At 48.0% G+C, this 21,957-nt stretch overlaps 1 long non-coding RNA gene across 1 annotated transcript; it reads left to right on the forward strand.

Moving 5' to 3' along the window:
- The first annotated feature begins 270 nt into the window (after positions 1-270).
- LOC122448715 lies at positions 271-7,581 on the forward strand. The gene is made up of 4 exons (XR_006271729.1): positions 271-708; positions 1,072-1,275; positions 2,893-2,987; positions 7,527-7,581. It is a non-coding gene; the product is annotated as an uncharacterized LOC122448715 (long non-coding RNA).
- Positions 7,582-21,957: the final 14,376 nt, after the last annotated feature.

Genomic DNA, 21,957 nt, shown 5'->3' on the forward strand with positions numbered 1-21,957 from the left:
GCTGGGGCAGGATTTTTTTCCTGACCCCAGCTGGTGATCAGCTTATACCCTAAAGCAGAAGGATTAATAACCAGGGTAATTTTATCCCTGTTAGAATGTAACTACAGATGTGGGCTTACTGGCTGAAACAGCTAATCCTTTCTACATTTGGCTCACTCATGAAATACGATGCCTGGGGTTGTCTAAAGCACTGTTTGCACACGGGCCTGCGCTGGGCGCGGCCTCTCTCTCTGGGCTGAGTGAGCAGCTGTGGGGTGGGGTGGGGAGGCATCTGTGCTCTGGCCTCTTGGGCAAGCTGCCTTCTCACTGGGCCGGTGATGGAGGCGAAGGCCCGAGGCCTGTGTGTCTGTGGACTTGAAGGGTGCAGTTGAAGGAAAACGCCAGGTGTTGGAGTGGCTGGGTGCAGAGAGAGCCTGGAGAGGAGGAGAAAAAAAAACCTCTTGGGAAAAAAGTCTAAGGTTCATTTCGACCTCAAGTCCCTGAGACTAGAGGGATAGGGAGGCAGCAGGAGGGGGAGGGAAGGGGGAGCCCCAGGTCGAGCCAGCAGGCACCCAGGGATTTACAGCGACGTGATGGTTGGAGGCTGAAAAGAGAAGAGACACAATTATTAATAATCAAAGAGCTGCTGCTGCTGGAGCAGAGATGAAAGGCTTTCCAAGCCAGTCGGTGATGATGCGCCTGGAGCTCTCCCCTGGGCAGCCACCTGCGGTGAGTAACAGGAGACACTGTTCCTCTTGACTCTGAGGTCCGTGAGTCCAGAGTCGGTGCTGCCAGAGGAGGGGCGGTCCCTGGGAGCCCTGCAGAGGTGGTGGTGGGGAGTGGGCGTGGCCTGAGACAGAGGGCGGGGCCCCAGTAAGCAGGCGCAAGTGACCACCGCCTCCCCGCCTCCCCGCCTCCCCGCCTCCTGGTGGGCGTGGCCACGGCGTCTCCGGGCCAGGTCTCCCCGGGACCCCAGGCAACTCCGCCCTTGTCCCCAGCCGCTCTAGGCCCTGTGACCCCGCCACCCACCAGTGCAAGCGCTCCGGTCGCTTACCCCTTTCTTCCCACCTCTCACCCCTCCCAAATTTTCAGTCTGGGCTGCAGGAACCTGAGAGGTTAAACCTTCATTCCTGAGCGCCGCCTTCCAGAAACTTCTACAGACGCCCCACGGTTCCTGGAAGACGTTGAGAGGAAAGCAAAGCGTCCGGCGGCCCCACCCGAACGTTCCAGAAACAGAGATGGCGTTTGCCCCAGACCCGGAGGGGGGTTGGGAAGGGCAAAGTAGCCAAGGGGCTTGTAAGAACACCTTCCTCCCCTGTCCCTTTACCTGGGGCCTTCGTTGATGTCCCAGCCCCTCCTCCCAAGCCCCCGCCCCTAGAGCCTACAACCCTCTCCACCGCGGGGTGGGGGGAAGGATTCTGCCTCTGGGGCGGGGTCCTAGGGTTGGGAAGCTCGCATCGCCATGGCTACGAGCTCTTTCCGTGGGAATAACGAACTCTCAAAAGTGCGGCAAATTGGAGAGGGACCTGCTGAGTGCCAGCTGCGGTTCCAGGGAGGCGGGGTAATGGGGCGGTCTGCAGGGAGTGGAGGGGTGGGGGCCGCGACCGAGCTTGACAGGCGACCCCAAGCCTGGATTCAGGGCTGCATGCATTCCCTGGAAGTCAGATGGGGCCACACACGCAGGACACGTGATGTGATGCGCTGCTCTCCGCTGGCCTTCGGGTCCAGGTCCGCTGACTCACTTAGAAGGGCCGCCGCCCAGTGACAGCACAGGCTGAGGGGGGCGCTTCCGTTCAATGGGTCTGTCTCACTTTCCTAGCAGGTGAGACCAGCAGCTCTTGTGGGAGGACAGGCAGGTTGGCTGTGGAATTCAGTGCTACCTGGCTGAGGCCATTGACATCTTTTACAGCTGCTTTTTAAAGTATTTGAAGCTCTATCAGCCATTTAAAAAGTTTATATGTTTTTTCAGTTCAGAAACGTGTAAAGAAGGAATCAGGGAAAGATTCATTATACAGTTTGTATTCTCCCCAAATCAAGATCTGAAACGAGTTTGGGTGTGAATAGATTTTTTCTAGAGGCTGTCCAGGAAGCGGGCTTCCCTGGTGGCTCTGAGGGTAAAGAAACTGCCTGCAATGTGGGAGACCTGGGTTCGATCCCTGGGTTGGGAAGATACCCTAGAGGAGGGCATGGCAACCCACTCTAGTATTCTTGCCTGGAGAATCCCCATGGACAAAGGAGCCTGGTCAAAGGAGCCTGGTGGGTTACAGTCCTTGGGGTTGCAAAGAGTCAGACACGACTGAGTGACTAAGCACATATATCCAGGAAGCACTCTGAAGGGGTAGCAGTCAGGTGCACTATTGAATGGGTTACTCCTGTGGGCTGTGGGGCTGATCCCTTTGGGGATCCTCTGGGAGACCACCCAGGACCACCCTCAGAATTGACCCCCATTTGTTTCTGCAAGGCATCAGCTCTCCAGATTGGCTGATTTCCACCCCCCCACCCCCCCACCTGTTGTTACGTGGAAAATGTCCACAGGTAAATTCTGAGAAAGACCACAGGTAAAGACCACAGGTAAATTCTGAGAAAGACCGCTCTGTAGCCAGAGCACCCACAGCATCAGTGACGAATGAATAATTGCTCCTTACTCTGAACCCAAGCCAAGGCATGAGGTTAATCCAGGACACAATTGCAAAATGGGTTAAGATTTCATCAGCCCCTTCCCCTTCCCTTTAAGTTCCCTAAACCATCTCTTGGTGCCAGCTCCAAGGTATCTGATTCTCCAAAACACATGAAAGAGTTCTCGTTAGATTCAGAGACAAAATATGCTAGTTACTTTTCCAAACATGTTTATATTTTAAGACAGGGGAGAATAGCTCTTCACTGAAGGAATTGATGATAACTTTGGCATTTCAGGCACGGTGGCAGCTAACGGCTTTCCTGGCGGGACACCCAGCCCTGGGGCTGGTCTAGCACAGGAATTCTGCTCGTCCTCTCCTGAACTGTGGCAGGTGAGAGGAGGCAGGGAGGTGGAAGTGGAGGAGGCAGGGAGGGAAGAGTCCAGAGCCTTGCTTTGCTAGTATGGATGACACTGGCCTGTGGATTTTAGAAACTGACACCAGAAAGAGGAAATTGGGGGTCGGGGGTGGGGTGGGGAGGGAATCAGGTGCTAGAGGGGTCCACATCAAAAACAAAAATCTTAAAAAAAAAAAAAAAGATTGAGCATTTTGTCTGCCCGCCTTCCTCTCTGACTCCTCCTCCTCGGTGTCCTTTAGGGATCCTGCTTTCTTCTGCTAGTCCCCTCCAGGCTGGTGCTACCTAGAGTTCAGTCCTGGACCTGTTTTCTTCCCCAGCTGCACATACTGTGTGGCCAGCATGCCTTCACGGCTTCTGCTGCCTCTGCAGCACACAGATGCTGGCCCAGCTTGTCGGAGGGGAGCTTGGGTCCTGACTGTCCAGAAGTTGACAGCATTCAAGGTAGTGGGAGAATCTTGGGGCAGACATGTACTCCCTTTGGTGTGTGTTCTTTTGTTGTCATGTTTGAAAGCTAGTGTGCCTAGTTGAGTTGTGAGCTGTGAGAACAAGGGCTTGGCTTTGATTCGGTGATCAGACATGTGCAGTGACCAGCAGACACTGGTGAAGCTGCCCTCCGTAGGTGTTTCTCCACTAGCACTGTTGTGGGGACCTAGGAGAGTGGGCTTCTCTGATAGCTCAGTTGGTAAAGAATCCGCCTGTAATGCAGGAGACCCCAGATTGATTCCTGGGTCAGGAAGCTCCCCTGGAGAAGGGATAGGCTACCCACTCCAGTGTTTTGGGTCTTCCCTTGTGGCTTAGCTGGTAAAGAATCTGCCTGCGATGCGGGAGACCTGAGTTCGATCCCTGGGTTGGGAAGATCCCCTGGAGAAGGGAAAGGCTACCCACTCCAGTGTTCTGGCCTGGAGAGTTCCATGGACTTTATAGTCCATGGGGTTGCAAAAAGTCAGACACGACTGAGCAACTTCCATTTTCAGGAGGATGGGGGCCAGAACCTTTCTGTGAAGCATCTTTGTTTCTACTGACACAGGGAGCCCCCCACCCACCTCTGCCCCGCCACAACCATTCACAATTCCTCAGAATCTTCTACTCACCAAATCCAGTAGATTTCCAGTTCTTATACTCCCTCCTCTCTTTGCAGTATCTGGCGCTATTCTCTGCCTCCACCATCTTGAAACCATACTTCACTGGCCTCCCTAACATCACATCCTTGTCCCGTCCTTGCGTCCAATGCGCTGTTTTCTTTCATCTCCTAAACATAGTTCTTCCCTAAGACTCCATCCTCTGGAGCCGTGTGAGGTAGTGGAAAGAATGCACGTTTGGGAGCCAGAGTGGCTGTTGGATCATGGACTGTGTCATTTATTAGCTGGGTGACCTCTCTGAGCCTCCATTTGCTCAACTGTAAAATGCAGATTAATCAGGAGGGCTGAAGATATGGTGAGTGAGGGGCCTGACACAAAGTCATGGCTAAATGCAGGGCAGTTGTGGGTGTTCTTGTGTGACTCTGCCAAGCATTACACAAGCCCCTGTTGACTCACCCACCGCTCACCTCTGGGCTGGGGGAGCCAGCACTCTTTCCCCATTCCTGAATCCTCTCCCACATCTGGTCCTGCATGCCACATATGTGTAAGTGTTTCCACTTTTGATGTCCTGCCATGACCCAGGCACTGGCCTGCAGAAACCTACCTTGTCATCCTTCTTTCTCCAAAACTCTTCCTGCCAGGATTTCCCTGATTGAGCCATCCACACGCTGCTATTTCCCAGACTCTTGGGATAAAAAAACTTGGGAGTGTCTTTTCATTCAGCCATCTCTTTGGCTTTTCATATCCGGAAATCACTATGATTATTGGTCCAGGGACTTCACATGCATTTCTGACTTCATCTCAACAGACCTTTGAAGCCAGCTATTATAGAAACGTGGCCTGGAGATGCAAAATCATCTGCCAGGAGAGTGAATAGCAGAGCAGGACCTGGACTCAAAGTGTAGCTTATCCCATTTCTTGGAAATTCCCTCCCTGGAATGACGGGAAGTCAGACCAGTCCTACATCCCACTAACTGAAAATGTTGGGGGTCTCTGCATCTTAAGAACAAACTGATGAACCTTTCCCAGTGTCTGTCTGCAGCTGTCAGCTTTCTCCTGTCTCCCCCTGGTACATACCCACCAGTCTGCCTTACTCTCTGCTCTGGGTTCCTTAGTCACTGCCCGCTAACATCCACCTCCCTGGAGTGGCCCCCCCATGTTATTAGGGCCCCAAGACACTTGTGGTCCTCACCATACCTGAGGCCTGTTTAACCTCTTCACAACCCGTCTACCAACATGTTTTTCTTTAGCTTCCCTCCTGGATTTCCTCCCACCTCTCTGGCAATCCTGCCCTAGTGGCCTTGGCCAGCCCATCACTTGGATGCTGCAAACCCCCATATTTTGTTTCCAGGCCATGTTCCCTTTGTAAACGCCTTGTTCACCCTGGTGGGCTCATTTCCTTTTGGAGTTTCAAGGTTCTCATATGCACCCACCCAGAAATACCCATTTCCCCTGTTTCAGTCTCTCAGTCCCTCTCAGTCTGTATCAGGTGCTGACTTTGATGGAAGAGATTCACTTTTCTAAAAGTCTTGAGTTTGGTTCTCAGCTTGGTCTACCTTTTGGCTGAGACCAAATATTTTTGTTTATTCAAAATTGCCAAGGAAGCCTCTGTCTCTCACAGTTTGCTTAGGGTTAGTAACCAGCTGCCCCGAGCCTGTCATTTTCTCTCTTCCGTGCCTCAAATGATGGTCAGTGATGGCTGCTGACACCACCATCCTTTAATTACTGTTTGCTCTGTACCTCTCATGTGCCGGAGATATTGCCAAAAAGTATTCCCTTTTGGCTCACCACTGGTGAGGGTCTCAGTAATTACACTGCTGCATCAGGCCAAGGTTTTTCCATACTCCCACTGTGAGGAGAGGAAGCTGAGGTTAGATGCTTTTGGAGATTAGGACCTTCAAAAGTAGCCATGTATACAGGAGAATTTAGAAACACGTGCATATACAGTGAAGATGCATGCTCAGATAAATTCTGAAAAGAGGCATTCACTTAGAGCTTATCCCTAGGCTCAGAGAAAGCCTAGATAAGTGGTGAGGTGTCCCTAGGGCAGAGCCAATCTGCAAAGACCAGGAAAGCTGGCTGTTCTCTCATTTTGGAGTTGTCTTTTGGCATATTTGTTTGTTTGTTTTGTATCTGTTTCAGCTCTTGGCATTTCAGGAAATCTCTGCCAAAACACTAATTGAACACAAGCTAAAGAAATAGAATATTCACAGTGATTAAGCATGACAAGGCATATAATCTTTGCAAAAATATTTTGGAACAGTCTCAAACAAATGTACTATTGTAGCTTTTAACAGCATCAAAGAAAGAGAGGGAGGGGTGAGAGAGAGAAAGGAGAAAGGACAGAGAAGACTAGCAAGCCTTGAGGAAGGAGGGAGAAGTAGAATCTGATTTCCAGAGTTACTACATTATAATAGCTAAATGCACAATTTTCAATAACAACAACAAAATTGCAAGGCATAGAAAGAGTCAGGAACAGATGGCCCATTCAGAGGAACAAAGTTAATTGACAGAAGCTGTCCCTGAAGAAAGTCAGATATCAAAATCATTAGACAAAGACTTTAAAACAAATCTCTCAAGTATTTTCAAAGAGCTAGGGAAGGATAAAGAACAAAATGAAATTAGGAAATCAGTGTGTGAACAAAATGAGAATATTAACAGAAATTATAAAAAGGAAGTTTTGAGCTGATAAGTACAATAATTTATATAAAAATTCACTAGAGGGGGTTCAGCAACAAATTAGAACAAGAAGAGAAAGAAAATCAGTGAACTTGTAGATAGAACTATTAAAAGTACAGACTCTGAGAAGCAGGGAAAAGGAATGAATAAAAATGAACAGACCACAGGGATTTGTGGAATGCCATTAAGTGGAACAACTTATACCTTATGGGCATTTCAGAAGAGATGGAACGAGACAGAATGATTAAATGGAGCAGTGGTGGCTGAAAACTTCTCAAATTTGGGGAAAGACATGATTCAAGAAGCTCCATAAACTCCAAGTAGGATGAACTCAGAGAGATCCATATTGAGACATATATGTAATCAAGCTGTCAACAGTCAAAGACACAGAATCTTAAAAATAGCAAGAGAAAAGTACCTCAGCATGTACAAGGGATCCTCAATAGATTATTAGCTGAATTATTATCAGAAGTCATGGAGGCCAGTGGGCAGTGATTTAGTTTAAAATGCTGAAAGAAAAACTGTCAACCAAGAATTCTATATCTTGCTAAACTGTGCTTCAGAAATGAGGGAGAAATTAAGACTTTCTCTGATAAACAAAAAGCTAGAGGAGTTCATTACCATTTGGCCTACTCTACCAGAAATTCTAAAGGGAGTCCTTCAAGTTGAAATGAAAGGACTTTAGATAGTAATGCAAAGTGATGTGTGTGCATGTGCTAACTTCAGTTGTATCCTTTGTGACCCTATGGATTGTAGGCCACCAGGCTCCTCTGTCTGTGGCGATGCTCCAGGCAAGAATACTGGAGTGGGTTGCCATGCCCTTCTCCAGGGAATCTTCCTGACCCAGAGAGAAAACCAGCATCTCTTTCATCTCCTGCATTGGCAGGTAGGTTCTTTACCACTAGTGCCACCTGGGAAGCCTGCAGAAAAAGGTAAATATATGGGCAAACACAAAGTCCATTATTATTGAAATTTTGATTTGTAACTCCTTTTTAAATTTTCTATAGTATTCAATAGACAAACACATAAAATAATTATAAATCTGTCACTGGGGACACAATGTGTAATAATAAAATTAATAATCAATTTCAGAGCTAATCTGATCAGATGTCCACTGAGCCAGGAAAGAAAGCAACAGGAATCAGGTTACATGGCACCCAGGGCTCCATTATTGTGAGCTGAGTCTGTTACAGAGAAGTATGGGATGTACTCTTCTTTGAGTTCCTAATCCCAGACAAACTTTCCATAGCAGTGGCTGCTGGTGTCACCTGTTAGAAACCATGCACACTTCTCCCTGATTGACCATTCACTCCTGTGTTCATTTGTTTGTTTACTCATTTGTTCCCTCGTTGCTGTCATACAGTTAGAATAAAACTTGAAGTCCTCATCATGGCTTTCCAGGCTCCTGGCAGCTTCTCCAGCCTCATTTCTTACCATTCCCCCCTCAGTCTGATTTCTGTCTAATCATCACACACATCAAACATCCTTGAGTTTCAGGGTCTTTGCACTTGTTAGGAGGACTTACCTGCTCCACACATCTCTCATGCTCCAGCAGGCTAACCTGGGCTTGCTTTCATGGTAACCTAGCAAGTTTCTGAGAGAGAGAGAGAGAGGAGCAAGGCCACCAAAGGCCTAGGTTGGGAACTGGCACTTGGTCACAGCTTTCACATCTTACTGGCCAGAGCAGGTCACAGAGAAATGGGGATGGGTAAAATGCCAAAGGCTGTATGGTGGAGAGATTTAAGAGTGGCTGCTCTAACCCCTGCCTTCTGTTGTCCATGACCTCATATAATCCCTCCTTGAGGGTGAGCTGGACCTGTGCTTCTGTCTGTATGATAGACTATGATAAAGGTAATGGAACATCACTGTTATGATTAGATTTCATTACATAAGACTCTCTTAGCAAATGCGGTACTAGAGACCCTCCTTATGAGCTCAATGAAAGATGAAGCCATGTTGGAGAAGGTTGTATGTCAAGGAACTGTGAAAAAACTCTAGGACACTGGGGTGTCCCCAGCCAGCATGGAGCTGGGCCTTCAGTATAGCCACAGGAAATGAACTCTGCTGAGAACCTGAATGAACCTGGAAACAGATTTTTCCCCAGCCGAGCCTCCAGATGCAGCCTTATGATATCCCAAGCAGAAAACTCAGTCCAGACTCCTAGATGTGGAAAGTCTGAGATAATAAATGCAATAAAACAATAATAAATATTGTTTTAAGCCATTAAGTTTGGAGTAATTTGTCATGCAACATAGAAAATGAATGAAGTCTGGGTTCAGCTGATAAACAGTAGCTGAGAAGTGGAGTGTCCTTAAAGGAGTCTAATGGTTCTTTCTGACTTTACTTGGGAACCCAGGAGCCCTGAACAGATGGGTTGTGATGGACCATGTTTGCCTGGTATTGGATTTCTCATGTGAACTGACCTACCTAAAATTCTAGTGTGTGAGCACATAGAAAGACAGACTGTATTGATGGGTGGAGCCCAGGATGGCTGTTCGTTGTAGAGTGGGACATAGTACATACACACTCAGACCCAGTTTTTCAATGGAATCTCTAGGGGTGATGTGACTGGGATATAGTATTAATTCCATTAACTTGGAGCTATGAGAGGAAAAGAGACTTGTCTCAAATTAGTGATAAAAGCAAATATTAATAAAGTTTTTAAAGTTCTATCTTGTCACTGTCAAGCAGTTAAAAGAAGATGCAGTGGTTAATGTATTCTTGTTAGATATGCTTTTATGATTAGGGAAGTAAACCTTGTAATTAGCATATTAATTGCTGATATTAAAGTGATAGCTTGAAGATTTTAGTTTGAAAAAGATTAACATTATCACAGTCTTCTTTATATCATCAATTCGTGTTTTGAGAGACAGAGGTAGTGCAATGGTAAACAGCACAGCCCCTGTTTAAAGGTCACAAACAACAAGTGAGCTGGATGCAAATGATCAAATTTTTACTCTGCTCAAATGACATACCTGAAGCACTCAGGTGACAGAAAAAGGAAGGTCATGATCGTGTTTGTCAGCTGAAGCCATGGGAACAGCACTTGTCCCACAGCTCCGCTGGGCTGCCTGCCCTGGTGGGATTTAATGTTTTGTCTTCCTCTATCTGGAAAGTCCTCAAAGAACAGTCAGCAGTTTACGTAGGATGTGGGATACTGGGGCAGCAAATGGCATTGGTTTATCAAATTTTTTGAAAGTTTGATGCAAAACCCACATCAGGAAATTGGCAATTGGAATTATGTGGTTGCATTACTTGATGACAGCATATTATTTGATAAAAAGCAGAGACATCACTTTGCTGACAAAGGTCAAAGCTGTGGTTTTTTTCCAGTAGCCATGTACAGGTGTGAGAGTTGGACCATAAAGAAGGCTGAGCGCCAAAGAATTGATGCTTTTGAATTGTTGTGCTGGAGAAGACACTTGAGGGTCTCTTGGACAGCAAAGGAGATTAAACCAGTCAATCCTAAAAGAAATCAACCCTGAATATTCATTGGAAGGACTGATGCTGACGCTCCAGTATTTTGGTCACTTGATGTGAAGAGGTGACTCACTGGAAAAGACCCTGATGCTGGGAAAGATTGAAAGCAAAAGGAAAAGGGGCTGGCAGAGGATGAGATGGTTAGATAGCATCAGTGACTCAATGGACATTAATTTGAGCAACTCTGGGATACAGTGAAGGACAGAGGAGCCTGGTATGCTACAGTCCATGGGGCTGCAAAGAGTTGGACATGACTTGGTGACTGAACAACAACATTACTTGGTGAAGACAGACAAGCATGTGGATTCTGGATTCTGGGCCTGTGTTTCCTCTCCCTTCTTCCACTGTCACTCCAGAAACTGCAGAGCTAATGGAGAGCACCCCAGAAGGCTGCTGCGGAGGAGAGAGCGATGCTTTTCCCTCCAAAGTCCAAGGCAGTACTTTCCCCTGGTGGAGGGTCCAGGCCTCAACCCCGGCAGCCAGAATGGCAGCCCAGGGGCCTGACATGAAGGAGCAAAACCTTGGGTTTTGTAAAACTTGCCCCAGGACTGCCTTTCCTTCCAGGAAACTACTTCAGAGCTCATGGCGCTGAACTGCTGGTGAAATGCTTAGGTCTGCCCAGAGAAGAGAGGGAAAGGAGGCCAGAGAGGGTGTCAGTCCAACCTAGATGCCCCTGGGAGGCTGGCAGCCTGCTCAGCGCAAACCTGCCTCTCTTGCAGAAATCTCCCTTGCATCGCTGTGGCCCCCAGGCCTCTCTGTCATTGAGGTCCTGCAGCCAGGGCAGAGTTCAGCACCGCTCAGGGCTGGGTTCCAGTCCAGAAGTCAGCTCTGGCATCCCGGACCTGCTGTACCCGCCTTGCAGTGTGACCCTCAGTTAGGCATCTGAGCAGCTCTGGGCTTCAGGTTTCTCTCCCACCTGTAGGACACATCCTGTTCTCGTGTGGCCCTGTGTGTGGCATCGCAGCAGAATCTCATAACCAAGAAGAAACCTAATTTTTCTGTGTCTTACATGAAGGAGATTTATTTGGTTGCATGTGAAAGACTCCAGATAACAGTAACTTGAACACGACCAAAGGTTCTTTCCTTTTGATGGCACAGCATGAAGGAAGGCCCTTGAGGGCAGTGTGAGGGCTCCAGGCCACCTGCTCAGCTGTCCAGAGGGTGTGGTTTTGAGCCTCAAGGTCCAAGGTGAGCTTCTGCTGTCTTGTCCATGCCCCCAGGGCAGGATGGAGGAAGAGGAGTGGGGGGGCAATGGGGGGTGGGGGAAGGAGAGACATGACACCCCCCCCCCGCCCCTTTAAGGGATCTTGCCGGAGAAACCACACTCATCCATTCCTCACTCTCCACTGGTCAGCAGTCACCCGGCTACAGGAAGGCAGAGAAATGTGGTCTCAAACCCAAATATCAGCAGATCTATGGTTGTGAAAGAAAGAGTGAATGATTATTAAAAGGATGGCAATGAGCTTTTGACATTTATTTTTATTAACCATTCTATATTGATTTTTAAACTTGAAAATACTTGCTTACAACGTATCAAGCAGTGCAAAGATACATATATATACACACACACACACATATACTTATGAGAGTATGTATATATTCTGCCCCTCCCCCCTGCCACCCCCCCACTGCCCTATAAACTCTAGGACTTCTTGGTGGCTCAGATGGTAAAGAATCCACCTGCAATGTAGGAGACCCTGGTTCAATCCCTGGGTTGGGAAGATCCACTGGAGAAGGGAATGGCAACCCTGCCTCCTCTCTGGCAACCACAGAGGAGCCTGGTGGGCTACAGTTCATGGGATGGCAGAGTCAGACGGACTGAGCAACACTTAAGCTTTCACATAAACTCCAGGCCCCTGAAGTTGGATATATATTCTTTCATGTCTGTCTTGATTGACATGTAAAATATACAAATATACAAACATATATACAAATATATAAAAACAAATATACAAATATATAAAATATACAAACCTTTCCCCACATTTATTATTTTTTTAAAATGAGAACTGCATTTTAGAGATAAAATATATTTTTCCAAATATGTAGTTTGCTTGTTTCCAATACATAACAATTTTATTTTAATCATTTTATTGGAAATTATATGTGGCTCTAACCCGTTCTTTATAATAACTGCATAATCGCTTATAGTATGGATTTCATAGTTGAATGCACTGTAATTTCTTCTGCCATTCCCTGATAGAATGTATAGATTATTTCCTTTTATTGTCACTGTAAATAGTGTTGCAAGAAACAACCTTGTACACTGTCCTCAGGTGTCTTTCTGTAAGATGTCTGGTGAGAGGGCCTGCAGTGAGTTCCTCTTGCTCACTTCCTGACGACTCCTGATTTGCAGGTGGGTGCGGGGCAGGGAGGGGCTGGTCTCAGCCTTCAGCCCCCTCTCACAGACTGGGGACTGAACCACATAACTCTAGCTTGTGAGTGACAGGATGGAGTCTTGAGCTCAGGAGTGACCCCCTCCTCGCTCCCCCCCCCCCCAGTAAAAACCCTTGCTTCCCCTTCACTGCCAGGGGCCTCCTGCTCCTCTAAGGAGGGGGAGAGACGCGGGGACAGCCGGCTAATTCTTTAGCCACCTCAGCACTTTGCGGAGCATCCTGTTTTTGTGTTGGGGTGCGTTGGGGAGGATGGGTGACCTAACCTCAGGTCAGCCGGGCAGCCACACCCCCTCAAAGTCACTTCCTCGATTCCTGGAATCCCCACTGCCGAGGCTTCTGGCTCCTGGAAGGATGCAGTGCACCCCTCTCGAACCTGAGGATACACACAGTGTGCCCTTGACCCATGACATACACCGACCACAGCGGCCACCGAGAGAATGTGACCCCTTCACCTCCCCACCTGGCTGGAGGGAAGAGGGCAGTTTCTTCCATCTCTAGGGACTCTGTGCATCTTGTGTCTGCAAGCCAAGTCATTGCCATCACTGTCCATGGACAAATCAAAGTCGTTAGCTCTGAAAAACTCCAGTTCAAGAAAGAGCCTTCCTCACTCCACTCGGGCCTGTCAGCTCTACCTGATAATGTGAAGATTCCCAGTTCTTCTCAGCCTGGGCTTAGCAGTCAGCCTAGCCCAGAAATAGGACAGGAGCCAGCCACACTGTTTCGGTTTTTTAGTCCCTAAGTTGTGTCCGAGACTTTTGCAACTCCATGGACTGCAGCCCACCGGGCTCCTCTGTGGATTTCCCCGGCAAGAAGACTGGAGTGGGTTGCCATTTCCTTCTCCAGGGGATCTTCCCGACCCAGGGATCGAACCCGTGTCTCCGGCATTGGCAGGCAGATTCTTTACCTCTGAGCCACCGAGGACGCCCAGCCCCACACTGCTTACCTTTTATCTGCAAGTGGCTTTCACAGTATAGGACATTTTGTTTTCATCAGCCTACCCTCTGTTACTCAGGGCCATATATTTAGCTGTTGCTTTTCTCACGTTTTGGGAAGTGCTGATTTTGTGCTTTTCAGAGTGAAGACAGAGGCCAGAAGCATCTTGATTTTGCTTTTGCATCTTGTATGTTTGATTCAGCAGTCGGAAAGCTGTTGCACGTAAGGATGTTTCTGAGTTTGGAAAAGGGGAACAAGGCTCTGCGGGAGAGCCCTGGGTGGGGCAGGGTAAGGGGAGAGCCTGTCTTGCCCTTTTAAGTAGCGGGGTCGCGAGCCGACTGCAGGGCAGTGACTGTGTCCTCTTGCTTCCGAGTCCCCAGCACCTGTGTGAGGTCTGCCCTGGAAAGTGCTTGATAAATAGAACTGGGCAAATGCAGGCAGAAGCTGAGCTCAAAGGCGGGCCCCAGGCCAGGAATGACTGTGCCAGTCTTGGGGGAAGCCAGTGTCTTGGGGGTGGGGGATCCAAGGGTGGCTAGAACCCAAGCAGGAGGGGACCCCCAGAGCTCTGCTGTAGCCCCTGGAGCAGACTTCTTGGGGACTCGCATGTTGGTACCACTGCTTCCAGGCTGGGCCTCGCTGGGCGGGGAGGCTGCAGCACGTACCAGGTGAGTAGCTGCGCCCAGTGGCAGCCCTGCGTGCTCCAGGGTGGTGAGCAGGGAGCCCTCCTCCTGCGAAGCTCTCTGGGCGGTTTATTTCTGCAGCATCAGTTCTCTTCTGGGGGCTGAAATCCCCTGGCCAGGCATAGCAACAGTCACCAAGAGAAACAAACAGCAGAGGAAGCCTGGGTCATAGCTGACTCCCTTTTGTGGGGATGGCTCTGAGGGAGGCATGTCAGCCCTTGCAAGATGGTCTTATGTGGGTGGGTGGAGGCAGGGAGCCGACCAAGGACCCTTGGGAGGGCTGTGCACAAGGAGAGGAGCACAGCTATTTGTTCTGTGTAATTAGATTGAGCTAATTTCCTTCTGTGGCACAGAGCCGGAGAGTCAGGGTTCTCAAAAAATGTTATCTTATCTCATTTTGTGTAATGTCATCATGGCACAGCTGGAATGGGAAGAAAGAACATTTTTGAGACATTCCTGGTCCTCTTCATGAATTGCATTCTGTACCTTTGGCGTTGAAGTCAGTCTGATGCTGAGGTCTCCAGGAGCCCAGGGCAGATGCAACACTGTATTTATGTAATCAGCCCACAGACATACAGGAAGGCACTCTTTCTGGATAAATCTAAGGCCTGAGTGAGGAGGGCTGAGAGATCAGACAAGGCAGTCCCCTGGGCCCCAGCATCTCTGCTCAGGAACCTGCCACAGCTGCTGACCTAGGTTTGTCCCAGAGGGGAAATGAGAGAAACAGAGAAATAAACCTAGGGCAGCTGAGTTCCCTTTTGAGTCACTGTCCTGGAGTGACTCTCTGAAAGGGGGCAGCCCTCTGAGATGGGGCCGAAAAACGTCAGGGAACAAAGGAGAATGACCATGTAGTTCTTTTCAAGATGAGAAAATGAGACACAGGACGTGGGCTGGGATCCCGGGCAGGCACTGGTGGCCCTGCCTTCACCCACGCAATCTCTCTCCCCACTAGCTTTCTGGCTGCTGTCTTCATGGGGCGCCAGCCGTTGTTGGACACTTTGCCTGGGGCAGGCTCCCTAGAAGGACAGCCTGGCTGGAGGGACTGATGGCTGTGCCTCAGCCCTTCCCGACGGCTGGATGCTGTGATGGCCCCTCAGAGCCTCTGTTCTTGCCCGCCTGCCCTCTGGCTCTTGCAGTGACATGGGACCCTGGCAGGCTGGGCTCCGAGCACAGTGGACCTCAATGGAGAGCTCCGAGCTCTACCCCCAGATGTAGGTGTCCGACGGTGCTGCAGTTTGCTGTGCTAGAAAGATCAATGATGGATCCAGATCTTAGGAGTGGACAAGCCCCCAGGAGATACCTCCAGCTTCCTGAGGAGGGGCTTTCTGTGTCTCTGTTGAGGACGACACATGGCATTTTGTGATGTGCTGGTGTTTCTCCTCACGACCACATGGGCCCCTGTGGCCACCACAGGCTTGTGTCACCAGGAAGATTGCCCGTCTAGCTCCTTCCTCTCCCTCTGCTCCCTGTGTCTCTCTGCCAGGTCATCAGACCACTGGCCCCTCGGAGTCTGGATTTCACAGACATGTACGTGCATACGGCTCAGGACTGGAAGGGACCTCTGGAAGTAGTTGGTACATCTGCCCTGCTACTAGTTTTCCATCGCTTTCATGTACATTTGCTCGTTTCTTTATAAGGACTGCCGTCCACCCGGTGGACAGCACAGACACGGACACCAAGGTCTGGGGAGCATCATGACTTACTGAAAGTCGTGCTGACTCTGATCCCTGCCCTTCCTGGAGCTGCAACCCCCGGGCCTCCTCATCCTCTCCCTCCTCCTTGGACCAGCGCCAGCTCTGGTGACCCCATCATAGCTCAGTCCAGCCTTGGCCGACCCTGGACAGGGCTGTGGGGGCAGCAGTCCTGCTCGGAGCCTCCTGACTTGAGCAGGAGTTTGAGTGGCAGCAGCTGGTTCTCTTGAGCCCTGTCCCGGCTGGTAAGTCTGGAGGCCTTTGTATAAATGCCCCACCATGGGGTCCAGTACAGGAGCAGCTCAAACACAATCTGGAATCATCCTTGGTCACGGCTCATCCATGGCAAACCTGAAATGGCTGAGTACACGTGAAGCCCCAGTTGTGGCCCTAAGGGTGGCTAATGACTCATGGGGTGATTTCATGTCAGAATCTGCACTCTTTTTGGTCCATGTGTCTGGTGGCCCATATGCCCTGGACTCTGATCAGCCTTCACACACAGACTCTCCCACAGATCTCAATTCAGTGAGGTTTGTGTGCTCTGGACCCCTTCTAGGACAGTTTTCAATGAGAGGATGAAATACCCCAGACCCTACAAGGGAAAAGGCCGTGTCTTGGGACTCCACACCATGGGTGTCCACAAATCCCAGAGTAAAGGAAGATCCCTCGTTCCTCCAGGCCAGGTCACAGCTGACCATCTGCCCATTGTGGTCTGATAGGTATTTAGTTCAACCTCAGCCAGTCTTCTGTGCCGCCCCCCTGACCCCTGGGAAGCCAGATAAATGGTGACAAGAAGGTGAGAGTCTGATGTGTTTTTGAAGACCTGTTCTGGGCAGGAGAACACAGTTGAAGGACACTGGTTTGTGGTGATGCTTCCTGATGCCATTGGGAGTGAGCCATCCAGCTGAGGGACAGTGATTAGGGCCCAAGTCCTGGGGGGGAGCACAGAAGGGGCAGCCAAGAGAACTGGGGAGAGAAGCAGCTGAGGAGTGAGGAGCTTCTGCCAGGTGGGGAAGGGAGCAGGGCGGGCGGGGTGGTGGCTGTGCTGTCTGGGGCTGCAGATGGATGTAGGGGCCAGCAGGGCTGCCAACAGGAGCCTCAGACGTGGCTTGCAGGGAGTCCGTGAGCACTGTAAATCAAGTGGTGACATCCAGTCATTTCATAAAGCTGCCATGGGCAGGATTGTAAGTAGGGTCAGGCTCAAGATCTCTGGCAGAGTGCTGAAGCCCAACAATCAACCCTAGATCTCACACAAATAAGAGGAGACTTCCTTGCTTCTCCAGGGCGAGACATCTTCACTCAGAGCCAGGAGGCTCAAGCTGGCCTTCTTCCCACACAGGAGAGGTTGGTGTTATGGAGCCAGTTGCTCTGGTCTGCAAAACTTAGCAACGTCGTAGGAGGCTGAGATGCTCCTAGGGGTTATTGAGACAGGAGACCCTTTCTGATCTGTGCTGATGAAAAGAGTCAGCTCATGTTAATGGGTAGCAACAGCAGGCTTGGGACTCTGGCCGTCACCAGTGGCCCCTCTGCAGTCTTAAGAATGGTCTTTGGTACCAGAAGGATGCTGAGCTTGAGGCTGGGGTTAGTGGGAGGGTCAAGGGTTGCCAGGGTTGAGGGTGTGGCGGAGACTCCTTTATGCTCAGTGCACTGGGCCCGCCACCAGAAACCTATTTGAAGATGCACAAGAGCAATCCCCACCCTGGCTGCCCACCCCCGTCCCAAACACACCTGCGAGGTTCTGACTTAGTTTAAGGCTTTCTCCTTGATAGAGAGTAGGTCCCAGCGAGGCCATGGGTTAAACCCACTTCACCTGCCTTCATTAAGCATGGTCATTTTAAGAACCCAGGCCGCTAACATGTTTGCCTGAGTTGTTTTCTAGAAACTCGGACTCAGCTGTGTCTAGTTGGAGCTGAGTTGGTTAAGACTGGGTGGAACCGCCCTTCCTTCATCTGAGCGAGCGGGAGCATGTGGTTTGCTACCTATTCTGGCCCATAGTGGAGTCACGCATGCGCAGAACAGCCATCCTCACAGCTTTTCCTCGTCACCTTTCCCCACGCTCCCTGAGCAAACACTCTTTGCTGCAAATTTCAGCATCTCAGCGTTCAGGAAACAAACCTGTCTGGTGACACTGAAAGTTCTTTCTTCCTTCTCGTGCCGGGGACTTTGCATCTTGGAAGAGTTGGTGGGAGACTTTCCAAGTGAGGTTCGTATGGTGGCTGGACACCCGAGGGAAGAGGTAGGGGGTTGCCCAGGGGGTGGGGGAGCAGAGAGCAAAGGCCACAGTCTCCAGCTGCTCTCCGTTGGCCTCACCGTCCGTCTGAGCTGACCTAGGCCTGGCCGTGTTCCTCCTTAGGGCCAGCCGCGGTGGGACGGCATGACCCCAGGCCTTCTGCTAGACCTTTAGACCTCCCTGCACCCCGGTTCAGCCTGAAACCCGGAAGGGTAAGTTGTTCCAAGGAGACCAAAGTACAGGCTGTCCTCAGCTTGGGCCAGGGTGTGCTCTGAACGCTCTTTGTTCACGTGGTTACTTCTCTGTAGAAGCAGTGCTGTCCTTGAGGGTGATCTGGGGACTTGACCCATGAGGTGTCCCGCGTGGTTTTGACAGTGGTCTTGGGTCACCAACTTTCCTCTGAAGCTCAGCTCTGAGCAGGTGGTGGTGGGGCTTCTCCTGGGGAGAACGTGGGCAACAGGAAGGGAGGGAAAAGGAGAAAGAAAGGGCGGGTGTGTGTGTGCGTATTGGGGGGCTTTATGGGGATGAGGGAAGCCAGGCTCACACAGTCCTTGGGCTGCTCCAGGAGCAGAACTCAGCAGAGTCAGGGGGTCACTCACCAGAAGGCCCAGGGCAGCTCTCAGGCCTGTTGGAGGCACATGTGTGCCCTTCAGAGCTTCAGGATTTGGTGTACTTTTGAGTCTGGTGATTTTGTTTTTTTTTTTGTCTGCTTAAAAAAGAAAAAGTGTAACTCACATATAGTAAAATGGACCCTTTTAGAAAAAATTAAAGTATAGTTGATTTACCATTAATGACCTGTGTACAGCAAAATGATTCAGTTATACATTCTTTTCTATCATGCTTATCATAGAATATTGAATATAGTTCTCAGTGCTAAGCAATAGGACCTTGTTGTTTATCCGCTCTATATGTAAAAGCTTACATCTGCTAACCCCAGTCTCCCACTCCATCCTTCCTCCACCCCCACCCCCTTGGCAACCACAAGTTTGTTTTTTTGTCCATAATTCTGTTCTGTAGATAGGTTCATTTGTGTCATATTTTAGATTCCACATATAAGTGGTATCACATGGTATTTGTCCTTCTGACTTCATTTTGTATGTTAATCTCTAGGTCCATCCATGTTGATGCAGATGGCATTATTTTGTTCTTTTATGGCTGAGTAATGTTCTGTTGTGTATATGTACTACCTCTTTGCTGATTCATCTGCCGGTGGACGTTTAGGTTGCTTCCGTGTCTTGGCTGTTGTGAATAGTGCTGCTATAAACATAGGGGTACATGTATCTTTCTGAATTACAGTTTTCTCCAGGTATATGCCCAGGACTGGGTTTGCTGGATGACTTGGTAACTCTATTTTTAGTTTTCCAAGCAACCTCCATGCTGTTATCCACAGTGGTTGCACCAGTTTACATTCCTACCAATAGTTTAGGGGGGTTTCCTTTTCTCCACACCCTCTTCAGCATGAAATGGATCCATTTAGTGGACAGTTCTTGAATTTTGACGTAATGTATACAATTGTGTAACCACCATTGCAGTTAAGAACATTTCGTTATACCCTTCCTCCAGGTAAGTGATGGTTTTTGTAACTGTTATGAATGATTTTCTACTTTATTTCTCCACTGGCTATCATTGGTAAAGAACATTGTATTAAACTTTATGAGTTAATATTTTATCTTGCAATATTGATGAACTCTTACTAGTTATAATGACTCATCTAATGGTCCTGTTGAATTTTCCATGCAGATGATCCAATGTGCAAATAAAGACAGCTTTATCATCTCTTCAAATTCTTTTAGATCTTATTTCTTTTTTTTGTCTCAATGATTGCCAGGATCTCCAGATTTATAGTAAGTCATCGTGGTGATGGTAGACGTATTTAGGTTTTTCTATTAGGTGTAATGTTTTGTTGACTAAGTATGATTTTTTTGTTATTGAGATATTGTCAAAATAAGAAAATACTTTTATATTCCTAGCTGAGATTTAAAAAAATAAAAATCATAATAGGTATTGAATATTACCTAGTACTTTTCTGCATTTATTTTCAGAATAACATTTTTTTTCCCTTTAGTTCTTAGTACCTTAGGTCTTAATGTTACTGATATTCTGATCCTAACATATGCTTAATTTAAATTTCTAGAATAAACTTCTTGATGCTGTTGCATCATCAATACCTGTTGGACTTGGTTGTCTAATATTTTGTTAGGATTCACAAGCATAAAGAACTTATTTTTTTTTTAATTCTCCTTACTAGTTTCAGAATCAGGCATATGATGGTGATTATCTATTCCTTGGAAGTGTGGTAGATTACATCCAAGATACCTGTCTTAATTTGGGCTGCTGTAACAAAAATACCATAGACTTGGTGGCTTAAACAATTATATAGTTCTGGAGGGTGGCAAGTCCAAGGTGCCAGGAGGTTCAGTATCTGGTGAGGACCTGGTTCATAGACTGTTGTCTTGTTGCTTTACCCTCACATGGCTGGAAGTGAATAAGGGAGCTCTCTGGGGTCTATTTTGTAAAGGCACTAATCCCATGACCTGATCACCTCCCAAAGCCCCACCTCCTAATACCTTCTCATTGGGAATGAAGCTTCAACATAAATTCCAGGAAGACACAAATATTTAATACCTTAAGAATACCCTTTGGGTCTGGGTACTTTTGCGAATGCTCAATTTCCCTAATACTTATTGGTCTATTCAGTACTTCTTCCTGTGCCATCTCAAAAGAATTTTCATTGAGTTAAAATGGACATACAGCATTATATTCATTTCTGGTATACAACATTATGATCTGATATTTGCATATATTGCAAAATGATCACCATGATAAGTCTAGTTATTATCTGTCACCACACACAGTTGCCATGTTTTTCTTGTGATGAAGACTTCTAAGACACTCTCTTAGCAACTTTCAAATGTGCAACTCAGGGTTATTAACTGTAGTCACTGCTGTACATTGTTATATCATCAGTGACATTATTTATGATGGGAAGTCTGTGCCTTTGATCCCCTTCACCTATCTTTCCCATCCCCATGTTTAAAATTTTACATATATCCAGAAATATATTTTGCCTAGACTTTCTATGTTTATTAAAGCTGAATAGTTAGCATTTTTATTATTGTTATATCTCTGTGTCATAGTTGATCATATTTTTTCTTTTTAAACTTTTTATTTTGCATTGGCGTATAGCTGATTACTAGTGTTGTGATAGTTTCAGGTGGGCAGCAAATGGACTCAGCCATATATATGCATGTTTCCATTCTCCCCCAAACTCCCCTCCAATCTAGGTTGCCACGTAACATTGAGCAGAGTTCCCTGTGCTGTATAGTAGGTCCTTGTTGGTTATCCATTTTAAATATAGCAGTGCATATGTGTCCATCACAAACTCCCTAATTAACCCCTTCATCTCTAATTCACATTATCTCTTTATTTCTTGACCAGTTGTGCCAGAGGTATGCCTACCTGATTAGATGGATTTATCTTCTGATTTGTTTCTACTGGCCAAAGCAGATCCAATGTTCTTCAAAAATTAGCCAAACCTTTCTCGCCTTCTGGTAGTTCTTGTCCTCTCTTCAGGTTTGGGGTATTTTCCAAAAAAAACTTTGTAAGTTTTGGGCAACTTTCCAAACCAGATAATTTCTTGGACATCACATTGCAGAGTTTGAAATAGATAAATTAAATGTGATTTAATTTATTATTTGATGGAAAATATCTACTAGATTCCTTATCTCACCATCCAGCCCCATAATTCAGGGAAATTAGGGTCCAAGGGGAAATCAG

The sequence above is a fragment of the Cervus canadensis genome, chromosome 10, assembly GCF_019320065.1.
Source record: "Cervus canadensis isolate Bull #8, Minnesota chromosome 10, ASM1932006v1, whole genome shotgun sequence".
In the NCBI taxonomy this organism is placed as follows: Eukaryota; Metazoa; Chordata; class Mammalia; order Artiodactyla; family Cervidae; genus Cervus; species Cervus canadensis.